We start from the raw sequence: 15,598 nt of genomic DNA, 5'->3' as shown, positions 1-15,598 counted from the left end.
CCTCTATCGTACTAAAAGAATGTCTTTCTCTTAAGTTACTAAGGGTATTATGTAATTAGAATCTTCTCTTAATTCCTTCCTGATACATGGCTTCTATTCAGCATAATGTTTTTTTAAAATATTTTTATTTATTTATTTGACAGGTAGAGTTATAGACAGTGAGAGAGAGACAGAGAGAAAGGTCTTCCTTCCATTGGTTCACTCCCCAAATGGCTGCAACAGCTGGAGCTATGATGATCCGAAGCCAGGAGCCAGGTGCTTCTTCCTGGTCTCCCATGCAGGTGCAGGGGCCCAAGCATTTGGGCCATCCTCCACTGCCTTCCCAGGCCACAGCAGAGAGTTGGAATGGAAGAGGAGCAACCAGGACTAGAACCTGGTGCCCATATGGGATGCCCGTGCCACAGACAGAGGATTAACCAATTGAGCCATGGCGCCGGGCCCCAGAATAATGTTTTTAATATCCATCAATGTTGTGCTTTTTTTTTTTTTTTTTTTTTTTTATTTTTGACAGGCAGAGTGGACAGTGAGAGAGAGAGACAGAGAGAGAAAGGTCTTCCTTTTTGCCGTTGGTTCACCCTCCAATGGCCGCCGCTGCAGCTGGCGCACCGCGCTGATCCGATGGCAGGAGCCAGGATCCAGGTGCTTTTCCTGGTCTCCCATGGGGTGCAGGGCCCAAGCACCTGGGCCATCCTCCACTGCACTCCCTGGCCATAGCAGAGAGCTGGCCTGGAAGAGGGGCAACCGGGACAGAATCCGGCGCCCCGACCGGGACTAGAACCCGGTGTGCCGGCGCCACAAGGTGGAGGATTAGCCTATTGAGCCACGGCGCCGGCCCAATGTTGTGCATTTATTTCCAATGCAGGCAGTGTTCTCTTACACAAGTGTTGATGAAAATTTCTGTTTTTTTGCAATGTGAGGATATTATCAATGATATTCCTCTAAATACTCTTGTACATGAATCAACATACCTAAAAGGATATACATTTTTATAGAATATATAGCAGAAATAGTATTCCTGGGGCATCTGAGGAGCGATCATCAGCAGGTTCATGGAAAATGTGTACTGTAAAAAAGCTATGAGTGGAATTCAACATTTCTTTTTATCAAAATCAATGTATCCTTTAAATCAGTTTTCCATGAACTTCTAGAAGAATCCTTGTATTCTGATATTTTGATGAAGTTATGAAAAAAACCTTTCTTAAATGTTCATTATTTCCTGTGTATTGAAATGTATTTGTATTCTAATTTATGTCTGATAGTCCTGCTAGTTATCATACAAATTATAACAATTTCTATATGAATTATTTTATGCCATTAACACATCTGTGAAAAATTATATTTTTGTTTCTTTTTCCAATTCTTGTTTCTATTATTTGTTTGAGGAAGAACTGTTTTATTCCTAATTGCAAAGGAACAACTTTCAACATTTTAAAACCAACTATAATGTTTGCTATTGAACTTTTTGGAAGAGAAACATTTTATCCTTAGAAGTTTCTTGTTACCTTCCCTTAAGTAAGAAGTTTTTTTTAATCACTAGTAAATATTGCCATATATCTATATGTATCTATATTCTTGCCTTTATTGATATGATTATATGATTTTTACTTTTGAGGTGATGAGATGATTTCAACTATTAATATTGCAGATTACATTAATTTACTTTTCTGCCCGACCTTTGGTTTTGCAAAATTTCAGATGAGTTGAAAGTTTCATCAAACACTATTTTCCTTGGAATAACAGCCAAAAGACAAACTATGAATATTCAGATTTAGGCATTTGGCAGACATTTTTAACAAATGAATGAAGTAAGCCTGTCACTTCAAGAAATAACAGGCGACATATTTTACTAATGACAAAAACGGAGCTTTCAAGTCAAAATTAGCATTTTGGAAAAACATATTTGTCACCATCAGCTTGCCAGTTTCCCAAAACTAGAAGACTTATAAGATGAGGGTAATATCAGAGTGTTGAAAATTACTATGCTCTGGAGCGGGCCTTTGGCCTAGCAGTTAAGGTAACAGGTGAGAAGTCTGTGTGCAGATTGGAATGCCTGGCTTTGATTCCTGCCGCTGACTCCTGCAGAGAGGCAGTGGTGATAGCCACCCATGTAGGAGGCCTGGATTGGGTTCCCAGCTTTCAGCTTCAGTCTGGCCCACTCTTGGTCATTATGGGCATTTGGGAAGTGAACCAGTGGATGGGAGCATATGTGTGCCTCTCTCTCTCTCTAACTCTGACTCTAGGCCTCTCAAATAAATAAAATGTTAAATTACTATGATCTGAATGTTTATCTTTCCACAAAATTTATGTATGGAAGTTCTAATCCCCCAGGTGACAGCATTGAGAGATGGGTCTTTTGGGAGGTGATTAAGTCATCAGGGTTCTAACCTCATGAATGTGAGAGAGGCTACAGAGAGCCAGCTAGCCCCTTCTACCATGAGAGAGCACAGAGAGGGCCCTCACTGGACAATCTACTGGCACCTTGATTTTGGACTTTTCATACTCAAAAACTGTTTTTTTTTAAGTTACCCAGTTTATGGTATTTTGTTATAGCAGCGTAAACAGATGAAGACAAAAATCTATAATAGAAAGTTCCAACATTTAGAATATTTGCATGACTCATTGGATTCATATTTTTCAGATTACCAATATATGATATTAGAAAATCTTGCATGAGTAAAATATTCATGACAGTAAAAGATAGACCAATGGATTTTAATGTAACCATTTTTCATTGTGAATAAACCAGAAGAAATGGTCCAAAATGTCAAATTTTGGTGTAGATTTGAAGACAAATACCTATAATTGTTTCTGTTTTTCCACTACATAACTATATAAAGCTGGGTTTTCTTTATCTACTTCATTTTTTTTTTTTTTAAGATTTATTTGAAAGTCAGAGTTACATAGTAAGAAAGAAGGAGAGGCCGGCGCCGCAGCTCACTAGGCTAATCCTCCGCCTTGCGGCACCGGCACACCGGGTTCTAGTCCCAGTCGGGGCACCGGATTCTGTCCCGGTTGCCCCTCTTCCAGGCCAGCTCTCTGCTGTGGCCAGGGAGTGCAGTGGAGGATGGCCCAAGTCCTTGGGCCCTGCACCCCATGGAAGACCAGGATAAGCACCTGGCTTCTGCCATCAGATCACTGCAGCGCGGCGGCCATTGGAGGGTGAACCAATGGCAAAGGAAGACCTTTCTCTCTCACTGTCCATATGCCTGTCAAAAAAAAAAAAAAAGAAAGAAAGAAAGAAGGAGAGGCAGAGGAAGATCTTCCATCTGCTGGTTCACTCCCCAATTGGCCTCAATGGCCGTAGCTGCACCAATCTGAAGCCAGGAGCCAGGAACCTCTTTTGAGTCTCCCATGTGGGTGCAGGGGCCCAAGGACTTGGGCCATCTTCCACTGCTTTCCCAGGCCTTAGCAGAGAGCTGGATCAGAAGTGGAACAGCCGAGAATCAAACCGGTGCCCATATGGGATGCCGGCACTGCAGACAGAGGCCCCACATGCTACACCACCGCGCCGGCCGTCTTCATCTACTTCACCTAAAATAATATATCACAATGGATTGAAAACAGAAACAGACTGAAAGAGAATCCAGATGTCTTTAATTAAGCTAGACATGAAAGAAATTTGCAAACACATTTACAAATAATGCCATTCTTTCTAGTACTTGGGAAAATATAGTTTCTTTTGTAAGCATGTTATTTTTATGATATGTGGGTATATTGTTATTTTAAAACAGATTAATGGATATTTAATTTTTTTCTTATTTACAACATCTAATATGTTAACTGTGGATATACATGAGTCACATCAACGATCTTTTGAACTTTGGAGGTCTAAGACCCAAAGATGAGCACTGCTCCCAGAGCTTCTGAAAGCCTCGGCATTCTAGGCTTTTGGCAGTGTGATGTTACTTGATATATATTTTCCTCTTATCCATGACAATGTAGTAAACTTAAAATTCTTTAACTTTACTACCTTATTCCAAACTGCATGCTATTTTGTGTTAATATTAATTCCAAATTTTCCCCTTTTTAAAAATAAAACTTCACTACTTTATGTTTAGATATGGATTTATTTTTTATTTATTGTTTCTGGGAATCATTGAGTTTTTTTCAATTTGTGGATTCTCATAAAGTTTTGAAAAATTTTGGCTGTGTTCTCAATCTATGGAACTATCTTTTATCTCTAGAATTTCAAAGGAATTTTGGTGGACCTTCTTATAATAGTTTCTGAATCTTTTCTTCTTTTTTATAAATCTCGTGAGTCATTCCAAACACCTGTATCTGTCTGCTAGTTCAAAAATTCTTTCTTTCCCTTCATCTATTTTTCTTAAACCCTGGTGTTCTTCATTTTATGGATTTATCAGTTCTAGACTTCTAAGTGACTCTTACACATCTGCTCTGTCACTTTTCGTAGTTTTCATTTTCTTGTCAAATTTTTCATTTGGCTTTAAATTTCAACACAGTGAATACATCTGTTTTAGTATGTGTCCTGTAATTCCTGATTTCTAACTCCTATGTGACTGTTTCATTGTGTTTCTCCAACTATGTTTTGTTTCTTCATATGTCTGGGTTTTATGCTTGTGTGTTGGACATTATATTTGAAAATTTATTTGTTAAATAATTGATGCCTGGGATGATATTATCTACCTCTGGAGAAGTTTTTTTTTGTTTGTTTATTCCCAATATCCAAAGTCATCAGAGGTACAGGACTACATAACATAATTTCTGAAACTGAAGTTTTCTGAGACAGCCAATTGGTATGAAATAGGATGAGATTTTACAAGACTGATTGTTTAACAGTTGATGCTTTTAGAATTCAGCTAGAAATCATAATTAAATGCTTTTATTCATTTATCCTTGGTAGACTCTGTATCCTATTTCTGACCTCCTGGGTCCAAGAGGCTGTCATAGTCAGAGCTTATCTACCTCTTCCGAAACTAACCATTCCCTGGGGCAAAAGTATTTCTTGGGGCTGGTGGATTAAGCCACTTCCTGCAACACTGGCATCCGAGATGGGCACTGGTTTGAATCCCAGCTGTTCCACTCCCGATTCAGCTCCCTGCTGGTATGCCTGGGAAAGCAGCTGAGGATGGCCCAGATGGCCTTGCCACCCATGTGGGAGGCCCAGAAGAATCTCCTGGCTACTGGCTTCTGCCTGGCCCAGCCCCGGCCATTGTAACCATTTGAGGATAGACCAGCAGATGGAAGCCTGCTTGCTCACTCTCCCCCTCTCCCCTGCAAATCTGCCTTTCAAATAAATAAATAAATGTTAAAAAATAATAGTGTCTGTTAATGAGTTCCAGGCAGGTAATTCCTCACCATCCTATAAGGTCTTTAATTATTATTATTATTATTATTTTTTTGACAGGCAGAGTTAGACAGTGAGAGACAGAGAGACAGAGAGAAAGGTCTTCCTTCCGTTGGTTCACCCCCCAAATGGCCGCTGCAGCCCTTGTGCTGCACCAATCCGAAGCCAGGAGCCAGGTGCTTCTCCTGGTCTCCCGTGCGGGTGCAGGACCCAAGCACTTGGGCCATCCTCCACTGCCTTCCTGGGCCACAGTTGAGAGCTGGACTGGAAGAGGAGCAACTGGGACAGAATCCAGCGCCCCGACCAGGACTAGAACCCGGTATGCCAGCGCCGCAGGCACTAGTGAGCCGCAGTGCCGGCAAGTCTTTTTTAAAGACATGATTTCTATATAACTTCTTATCTTCGATGGGAAGATTGGTCTGAATTTTGTGAGTTAACATTATTGAAGAAGCTGTCTTGGTGGTACTTTTTAAGAATAAAAAGAGAGAATATCCTCTATACTTTGGTTCTCTGCTTTGAAACCAGAAGGAATTACTTTTACTACAACTTTTTCCCTAAAACCTGCCCCAGTTGGAATTGTAAACCTTTAATTAAAATCTATACAAGCCACATTTTTCTCCATATTCTTAATACCAACCAAACCTTAGGATATGCAATCTCCTTGTCTCCAAAGTATGTACATAACCTTCTCAGACATCCTTATTTCTCCCATTTACTTGTTTTGTCATCATTGCCTTCTGCTTTCGGCATGGAATCCGTGTTTCCGAGGGGCAAGATTATTCCTCCACTATGAACTTTCAGTCACCGCTTGCCACAATTGCCAGCCTGGGATCAAGCTTTCTAGCTTCTGTCTTCATTCCTGGCTCTGTGCTTCTGAACATTATTGGAAAGAATACATCACCTTATATTAGCGTCATCATACATATTGAATTTCAGTAGAGGGGCTGGCACTGTGGCACAGTTGACTAAGCCTCTACCTATGGAGCCAACATCCCATATGGGTGCCGGTTCGAGTCCCTGCTGCTCCACTTCCGATTCAGGTCTCTGTTATGGCTTGAGAAAGCAGTAGAAGATGGCCCAGGTGCTTGGTCCCCTGCACCCACATGGGAGACCTGGAAGAAGCTCCTGGCTCCTGGCTTCAGATTGGCTCAGCACTGGTCATTGCAGCCACTTGGAAAATGACCAGCTGGTAGACAACCTCTCTCTTTCTCTCTCTGCCTCTGCATCTCTGTACCTCTGCTTTTCAAATAAATAAATAAATCTTCAAAAAAAAAATCAGTGGAGGCATTACTGGCAATCCATTTTATTCTTAGCTTTCTTGCTCAAAATATTCTTTCTAAAAAGTCCATCCTTCATCTGAAGCCCATTAACCTTACCTCCCAGTAGCCATCATGCTATAATTAAACCTTACTTGACTTATAGAAATAGAAGAGAATCTGGAGTGAACTCTAATTGCTGTCCTGCCTTCTAAGATCATCTTAGATTATTCTGTTTTCCTTGTGTTCTCCTTAGGTCAGTGGACTGTCCTCTTATAAGGTCATTTACTCCATGTTTACCAACCTCTCCCACTCAAACTAAATCATCCTCTAGCCTAGAAAACAAACAAAAATGAAGCCTGTACAGGATAAGTAAAAATGGTCATAGAAAAATGAAATTAATCTATTTTGTTGCCATTTTTTTAAATCCATGAATAGTTTTCTCTTAATACAGGTTTCCATGAACTTTTTGAAAATTCTTTATATTGAGTGAATATCAGTGAATGCTTGGTTTACCACAAGCCTTGCATAGCCATAGGAATTCCATAGACATTTAAGAGGATAGATAAGGTACCATGATTTTTCTTGCTTCCAAAGCAAATTCTAGCCAGTAAGAAAATCTCTAGTGCTATAAAATTAATAATAATTTTGCAGGAAATAAAAGTTCTCCTGCCTGGTACTGTGTGCAAGCTTACAATATCTTCTCCAATCATTCTTTAAAATGTCTGCCTTCTATGGCTGTTTCCACATGTAAGTGCTTCTCAACAGTCTAGCATTATTTGAAAGATAACTGGAAGGGTTTCCTACCCAAGCATCCTCCCTGCCAGGGATACAGTGTCTTTTTTTATTTATTTATTTTTATTTTTTTAGCCATCATTTTTTTATGGCAAAACAGCATTGGCACAGATCCACAGAAATGGCCACTCCCACACATATATAGATGATGATAAAGTATTGCTGAATGGCAACGTGGCAGTATGTTTTAGAGTATAAAAAAGTCTGTAGAAATTCTACTTCTAAGAATTTATCATTACAAAATAATCAGAACGTTACAAATGTATATGCAAATATATACATTTACATATATATAAATGTATGTGTACACACATGGTACTGTGTTGTTTTTTTTTTAACTTTTATTTAATAAATATAAATTTCCAAAGTACAGTTTATGGATGACAATGGTTTTTTCCCCCCTATAACTTCCCTCCCACCCGCAACCCTCCCATTTCCCACTCCCTCTCCCAGTCCATTCGCATCAAGATTCATTTTCAATTATCTTTATATACAGAAGATCAATTTAGTATAAATTAAGTAAAGATTTCAACAGTTTGAATGATGTATTTATTTATTTGAAAAGCAGAGTTAGAGAGAGAAGGAGAGACACAGAGAGCTCTTCCAGCCTCGGTTCACTCCTCAATGGCTACAACAGCTGGGGTTGGGCCATGCTAAAGCCGGGAGCCTGGAGCTCCTTCTGGTTCTCCCATATGAGTAGTATCAAGCACTTGTACCATTTTCTGCTGCTTTCCCAGGATCATTTGAATGGAATTGGATAAGTGGTGGCGCAGCTGGCATTCAAACTGGCACTCATATGGGATGCTGGTGTTCCAGGTGGCAGATGAACCCGCAGCACCTAAACACCAGCCCTACCATTTTGTTTCTTTCTGCTTCGATTGTTGTGATCTCCTCTTATGATTGCTGATTGTTGTAGGACAAGGTTCCTCACACTTACAACCCCATTGGAAGTATGTGTGAAACTTTAAATACTAATGTGCAAACCCATCCTCCAGTGCTGTCTGGTTCATTTGGTCAGGGGTAGAATGCAGCCATTATCATTTGTGGAGCTCTGCTGATCATTGCAATGTACAGCAGTTGAGAACCATGTTTCTTTTCAAGTGGCATGTTATGATACTATCACCACAGCATGAATCAGTTTTCTTACTCCCTTTCTTGACATGTTTGAATGGTATGTTAGCTGTAAGTCTTGAGATTATTCTGAGAGGAGAGGAAAATAATCCACAGGTAAATCAGCCATAAAATTAGCCAACTTTTATTATGTTCTGGTAGTGATAGTAACACATGAGTTATTCCTGTTATTCAAGTTCTTGGTGTGTGTGTGTGTGTGTGAGTATGTGTGTGTGTGTGTGTGTATTTGTGGGTGTGTGGGTGGAAACTCCTTCCTGCTTTGAAAAGCCTTATTTTTTTGTTGCTTTTCAGTTAGGGAAAAGCAAGCTGTTTTCCTTTGGCACACCTACATGATTATACAGATCCATTCCCTCGAGAAACTTCCAAATAAAGAGAACACATCATCTATAGCAACTGAGAAGCATCGCTTTATGTTGCCTGTTGTAGAATTATTTCTTGACATTAACATTTTTATGCACCCCCATATTAAGTTTTATGCTTGGATATAATGCCACTAGGTAGCAACCAAGGTAAATGCTGTATCCAAAATCCACAGAGGATCAGAGCCAAGCAGAGGGTTATCAAATCTCTCTCTTCATGTGCTGCTGCTCATAGTGTGTGACTTATATGTGCTGCTTTTGAAAGCTGAATGCCTTGGAAGATTCTAGTGTGCGAGGGGGCAATAAGGACCTGTACAGGCCAGCCCGGCTGACCTGTGTTGACTTCCCTCTGTAGCAGCCTTCACAATTCTTTGCTCACAGTTAGAGGTCTGCTGAAAGTGACTCCGGGTAGATGAAAACAGCTTGCTTAATCATTCCTGAAACACGGGAAAAATTAAAATACATTTTTTTCTTTGTCAAGCAATAAAAACAATGCCAGATTGTTAATGCCTCTTTTGTACCTTTCACTTGAAAGACCTCAAAAGAACATCAAGGAGAATAAAGGCAAAATCTATTCCCCAATGGCGTCATTATACATGTTGAAGGCTCTAAAAGTAAAACTCTAAAGACATTCAGGAAGAGCGGAAGAATAAATGACAGCAAACTGAGGAGTGTGTCTCTGGAGCTTTGTTCAACGTGCTTTGTTCACATTCACTCAAATCGGATGATGAAAAGCAAAGATCGCATTTGTTTCGACGTTAAAGTAGTAAATTAGTGAGTGGTGAGTTGCTAATTGTCCTGCAAAGCATTTAAGGTGCTGTGAGTGCCCCATCTCCAGTTTTTAAAATTACATTCTTAGGCTTGAAATGAAAGCTACCATTAGAGTAGTGTAAAACAATGTTTTTAATAATTTAGACTGGTTCGATTCAAACATGATTTTTGTTCTGAAATATTTATTGAAGCTCCTGTTTTTATTTGAGATGAGCAAGTTTCATTTTAGACTTCAAGGCATCAAATAGAAGTTCAGTTTCACTGTGGAGCTAGAGGAGGGAGAAAGATTAAAGCTACCCAGTGTTAGGGTGGGCTTTGGGGCATAAGAAGTTAAACTGCTGCTTGCATACCGGTGTTCCATATCAGACTGCCTGTTCCAGTTCCAGTTGCTCTGCCTCCCTTCTGGTTTCCTGCTAACATACATCCTGGGAGGCAGCAGATGATGGCGCAAGTGCTTGGGCCCCGCCACCCAGGTGGGAGACCTGGATGGAGTCTGTGCTCCTGCCTTAGGCCTGGCCTGGCCCTTGCTGTTGCAGGCATTTGGGGAGTGATCCAGCAGATGGAAGGATTCTCTCTCTCTCTCTCTCTCTTTGGTACTCTGCCTTTCACGTAGACAAAAATAAAAATAACCATTAAAAAGAAAGAGTTATTCAGTGTTGTGTTTTCATCACTGGCTTTTTCTGCCTGCTACCAGAACATAGAATTAATGGGTTTGGTTAAATTTTACTTGGATTTTTGGTGACCTTTTCTAATCCTGACTGTTTCATAATTTAATGTCTTGACCTTCGTTTTCTGTAGAGTCATCTTAGTGATAAATACAGAGATTTAATAACTAGAACTAGTTGACAGGTGACCTTTCGTACATGGCTGTTCCTTTTTGCTGAGGAAACCACACTGTTTTGTAACTTTCATTTCACAGATTTTAATTACCTTTTCTATTGTCTATAAGCTTATTCAGAGAGAAAAAAGTAAAGGTTAAATATTGCATTCTTTATGCTAATTAAAATGTGACGTGCTTGGCAGTTGCCCCAATGAATGTATCACTCAAAAAGGACAGGGCAGTCTGTCAGGCTCAAAGAAGAGAAGGGGGATCCCGGAGTGCTTGATGGGAAGCAGGATGAGAGCAGTGACTGGCAGAGGAAGCTTTCCCATCCACTGCGTGGAAGTAGTAGGGGGTGTGTATGTGTATGTGCGTGCACGCTCATGCACATGCATGTGCCCAAGTAAATTCAGAACAGAGAAGCAGGTATGTGTTGAAGTAATTAAAAAGAAAAGTGAATGACTCACAAAAGGGGTAATTTACCAATCAGGGTGAATGACCTGTTTATATAAGTCCTCCCCTCAACATTTTTTTAATGAGGCAAAGATCAGTTGAGCATATCATGGTAAATTGATTTCTGGGGCCCACATGAATAATACATATATTGTTCAAACACAGAGCAATAAAATTGATTATAAAAATGCCACAGATCCTTATGAAGGGTAAGAATATCTGCCCCTTCCCCCATCTCAAGGTGTCAAAGAACATGGACCCATCACAGGGGGGCAGTTCCCTTCTGCTTACATTCTTCAGCATTGTTTTGTTGTAATTTGTTTTGTTGTAATTTGTTTTGTTTATTATTTCATTGAAAGTAAGAGTTACACAGAAAGAGAAGGAGATGCAGAGAGAGAGAGAGAAAGAGGTTGGTCTTCCATCTGTTGGTTCACTCCCCAAATGTCTGCAATGGCCGGAGCTATGCCGATCCGAAGCCAGGAACCAGGAGCTTCTTCCTGGTCTCCCATGTGGGTACAGGGGCCCAAGGACTTGGGCCATCTTCTACTGCTTTCCCAGGCCATAGCAGAGAGCTGGATTGGAAGTGGAGCAGTTGGGTCTTGAACTGGTGCCCATATGGGATGCCTGCACTGCAGGCAGCAGCTACCCACAGCACCAGGCCGCTTCAGCATTGTTTTTAAACAGATTTAATTTTTGTGCTGTTCAAATCTTCTTGTTTATAACAGAAGTAAAAATAAAACAAGGAATGGTGTCAAACGACCTGTAGAGTAAGCCAGTGTTCCAGACAGCCTGTGCTCTGGGTTTGTGTAGGAACTGGGGCATAACTGCGTGAGATAGAGGATGGCTCGCCAGTTTCTGGCTGATTTTGATTCCCAGTAACTTGAAACCAGGCAGTGTGAGTTTCTGGAGTGAATGTACCTTACTGAGACCCACGGGCAGGACGAGGTGTTCCCTTTAGCCAGTAACACCCTTGGCCTTGGCCATAGTTTTTGCTTCTTTTTCATTTATTCTATTTTTAAATTTTTTTAATGGTGACAGGAACAATTTGAAAAGCAAATTGAATAAGCAGATGCAAAAGACCATTTAAAAAGCAACAAAATGTTCAGGATTAGCTTATTTTAAAATGAAATTTTAGCCATATTTCATGCTCAAATTATGAGAAGTACTATTCACACATTAGCACTTCTTTCTGCCATGCCAGGAAAGAGGCTGTGTCCACTCATACGCACACTGTGACGTCTTGGAGCCGTTCATTAACTGAGGGACTTCATCTTTTAGTGACACTCTTGGCTCCCAGCATGTTTTAGAGTATGATAACTAATTTTATATTTTAAATATTAATTTTATTTATTTGAAAGGGAGAGACAGATACACACACACACACACACAGATCAAGAGTGGGGAGGAGAGAAAATCATCCACTGGTTCACTCTTCGAACACCACAATCGCTGGGCTGGGCCAGGCCAAAGTCAGGAGCCTGGAACTCCATCTTGGTCTCTGTGGGTGGCAAGGACCCAAGCACTTGGACCATCTTCCGCTGCTTTCCCAGGCAGGTTCTCAGAGCTAGACAGGGAGACGAGCAGCCAGGACTCAAACCAGCACTTCAATGTGGGATGCCAGCATTGCAGGCAGCAGCTTTACCTGCTGTGCCACAATGCCAGCCTCAATTAATTATTTTAATATAACACTGGGTAATATACATGTTTGCATTTACCTATATTAAGAACAGTGAAAAAATCATAACTATATATTTCATATCTCCCACTTGTAAATTCTGCTGAGTGAATTTCATGAAAGGTGCCGTTTGCTCCTCTTTTTAACCGGAAAGATAGGTAGTTTCTACAGGCTATCACATTTATCTCAATTTCTTCAATGCTATCCTGGGAAATAACAAAAAACTAGCTTTAAAAATCTGTTATGAAGGACGACTGTGAATCTACTGCTAGCAGGCCCAGAAGAAATTTACACACAGCCATGGAGGTGGGATTTCAGTCCAAAGCTCTCTCCCCAGTCACTCAAATGTTGAGTTCCAGGCCAGCGTTGTGGTGTAGTGAGTAAAGCCACCACCTACAATGCCAGCATCTCAACATGGATGCTAGTTTGTGTCTCAGCTCCTCCACTTCTGACCTAGATCCCTGCTAATGGCTTAGGAAAAAACAGCAGAAGATGGCCCAAGTACTTGGGCCCTTGCACCCATGTGGGAGACCTGGAAGAAGCTCCTGACTCCTGGCTTCAGCCTCACTCAGTCATGGACATTGGGATCATCTGGAGAGTAAACCAGTGGATGAAGATCTCTCTCTGTCTATGCCTCTCCCTCTGTGTGTCACTCTTTCAAACACGAATAGTTAAAAAAAAAAAAAAAGAGTTCACCAGTGCATGCATCCTGATGAAAGAGTGTCTCTCCACTTTAGCTAACAATTCCATATAACAGTACAGAAGTTGAGGAATGTACCATTTAACACCTATAGAATTAGTAGTCCTAAAGAGCAAATAAATTGAGCCACATGAAAAAAAAATGTTATGAAAATGAAGTGAGCTCATATAATAAGTACTGAGTGGTATGACTGACCTTCAAGAAGCATTCAATCAGGTACACATCAGTCCACATGGGGCGCAGTATTTCTGTGTCTCCTTCATGCAGTTTCTTCACTTCCTCACTCTCTCTTTGTCCTAGCCAATAAGCAAATCATCTTGCTTGTAAGGAGGCAAAAATGTCAGGATTCATGTTAGCAGCGAAATCATTTGTTTTTCAAGGCAATCCCTTATGCCTCTAAAATGGTGAAAGAATTGACCCTCGTTGATGATGGAATTCTACTCCAACTGCCACCCACCCACCCGTGCTTTAGAACTGTGTACTGAGGTTAAAGTCCACACTGATTCGAATTGTAAAACTGTTTTACCCTTCATAGGACCTTGCACAGAATAAATGCTAAGTACTTGATTGATCAACAGTTTCTTTGCTCTTCCCAAGCTGAGTATCCATAACCAAATACGCTAGTGCAGATTTAGTATACTCTGGCAGAGGAAGACAATATCCAAAACAAATACAGTGTTGTTAGCATTTTAAAAAAATCAATGTTTTAGACCTAAATAAAAGGAAGTTCTTGATATTTGTGGGCTTTCTTTAACAGAGACATAACTGCTCCGACAGGGTCACCTGAGTATTTGTGGTGCTCTTAGTTGATAAATGCAGTCCTAGTCCAGCCCAAGTGTACTGTGTGCACAAGATGTTGTAAGCGCACAACAGACAAAATGAGGAAGGCCAATTTGTTTTTAGTGAAAACAAAACAAAACAAAACCAAAAATAGAAACAACTAAAAAAAAATCAAAACTAAGATAGGGTTTTATAAAGTGGAACCAGATAAGTCTTAACAAAGACCTTAGAACATCCAGGGTCTCAATTTTAGAAAAAAAAAAAAAAAAAAGTAACTACTTACTGAGGCTGAACCAAGTGAGTGGAGACATATGGAATAAACTTTTAAGCAAGGTCCCCAAATCAAATAATGTAAATGAGTTTCAAGAGACAGCCGTACATTTTAACAAAGAAACTTGAGATCAAAACATATATCAATAAAGCTAATATACAGAGTGGTGATAACCAGATAAGAGCAGCTCTTGGGGCCAGTCATCCATTCATGCTGAGGCATTGCTATCTCTCATGGCTTACTGTGGTTTGAAGGTGCCTTCAAACACATAAATGAGTTCCTCAGGCTTAGTCAGCTCTTTGTGCTACATGAAGCTTCTGATTTTGATTAGGAGTGTTCATGCATCCAGGCACACAATGCTGTCATTCTTGGGAAATGATACCTAAGACTAAGCAGTGAGTGGAGCAGACATCCCATTCAGCCCTGGCTCCTGGAACCACATTCAGGAAGTCAGACAGTCTGGCGGGACTGTGACCTGGAAGTACAGGCATGTGATCATGTGATCGAGTCTCTTAAGATTCTGACCATGGTGACAGTATGGCAAAAATGGGGGGAGGGGACAATTTCAGGATGATTGTCTACCCCTAAAGCCATCGTATTCATAACATCTGCCCAATCGCATATTTGTCACATAAATAAGAGGCTGTTGTTCCCAGTGTTTGCCCTCAAGTTGTAAGTCAGCTGCTGACCTCATAATCTGCACAGCTGTGGCATCCCAATATGTTGTCATGAAACAGATTGTGATGTCTTAATTGATCACTTTCCGAGGTTACAATTGTCAAGTGAGACCAATGTGCTGATTCTTATTAGTTAAATTAAGCCTTGTTACAGCAGAACCAGCTAATTCACTCTAATGACTGGGAAAGCCAACACAAATTGCTGCATTTTATAGATTAGAACACACCCCAAATATTTTCCTTTATTTATTTTCGATTTTTTTAACTTGTGAGGGCTATCCTCTCAAAATGCTTGAATTATACAATGAGACAGTTTCTTGGCAGAGTAAATGGAATGTAACCTACCATAGCATATGCATCTTTGATGGTAAACTGGAGTGTGCCATATCACAAACAGTTTTAATCAGGCTCTGGTTTGCATGACTCTGAGTTTGCAGGACTTGACTAGGTGCAACGGTGGAGGAAAATTGCCCACTGAAAACACTGTGTTTTACTTTATATCCTAAAATATATGAACCCTAAATGGATGATGAAGGGTCTCAGATCAATGCCTGACTTCTACAGGCATCCTCGTGTGCCTCCAGTGTGGTCCCTGGTAAAGCCTT

General features: G+C 40.5%; 1 protein-coding gene and 1 long non-coding RNA gene across 3 annotated transcripts in view; one reads left to right on the top strand and one right to left on the bottom strand.

Annotated features, from left to right (window-relative positions):
* Window positions 1-15,598, top strand: part of ST6GALNAC3 (ST6 N-acetylgalactosaminide alpha-2,6-sialyltransferase 3) — a 615,791-nt gene that overhangs the window by 344,594 nt on the left and 255,599 nt on the right. The gene's annotated exons all lie outside the window — the stretch shown is intronic.
* Window positions 483-13,695, bottom strand: LOC138850627 (uncharacterized). The gene is made up of 3 exons (XR_011390651.1): window positions 13,461-13,695; window positions 9,180-9,283; window positions 483-6,178 (listed from the first exon to the last, which is right to left on the bottom strand). It is a non-coding gene; the product is annotated as an uncharacterized lncRNA (long non-coding RNA).

The sequence above is a fragment of the Oryctolagus cuniculus genome, chromosome 7 (assembly GCF_964237555.1).
Source record: "Oryctolagus cuniculus chromosome 7, mOryCun1.1, whole genome shotgun sequence".
NCBI classification, from domain to species: domain Eukaryota; kingdom Metazoa; phylum Chordata; class Mammalia; order Lagomorpha; family Leporidae; genus Oryctolagus; species Oryctolagus cuniculus.
The sequence above is the reverse complement of the archived record's forward strand: the minus strand, read 5'-3'. Positions and strand labels throughout refer to the sequence as shown.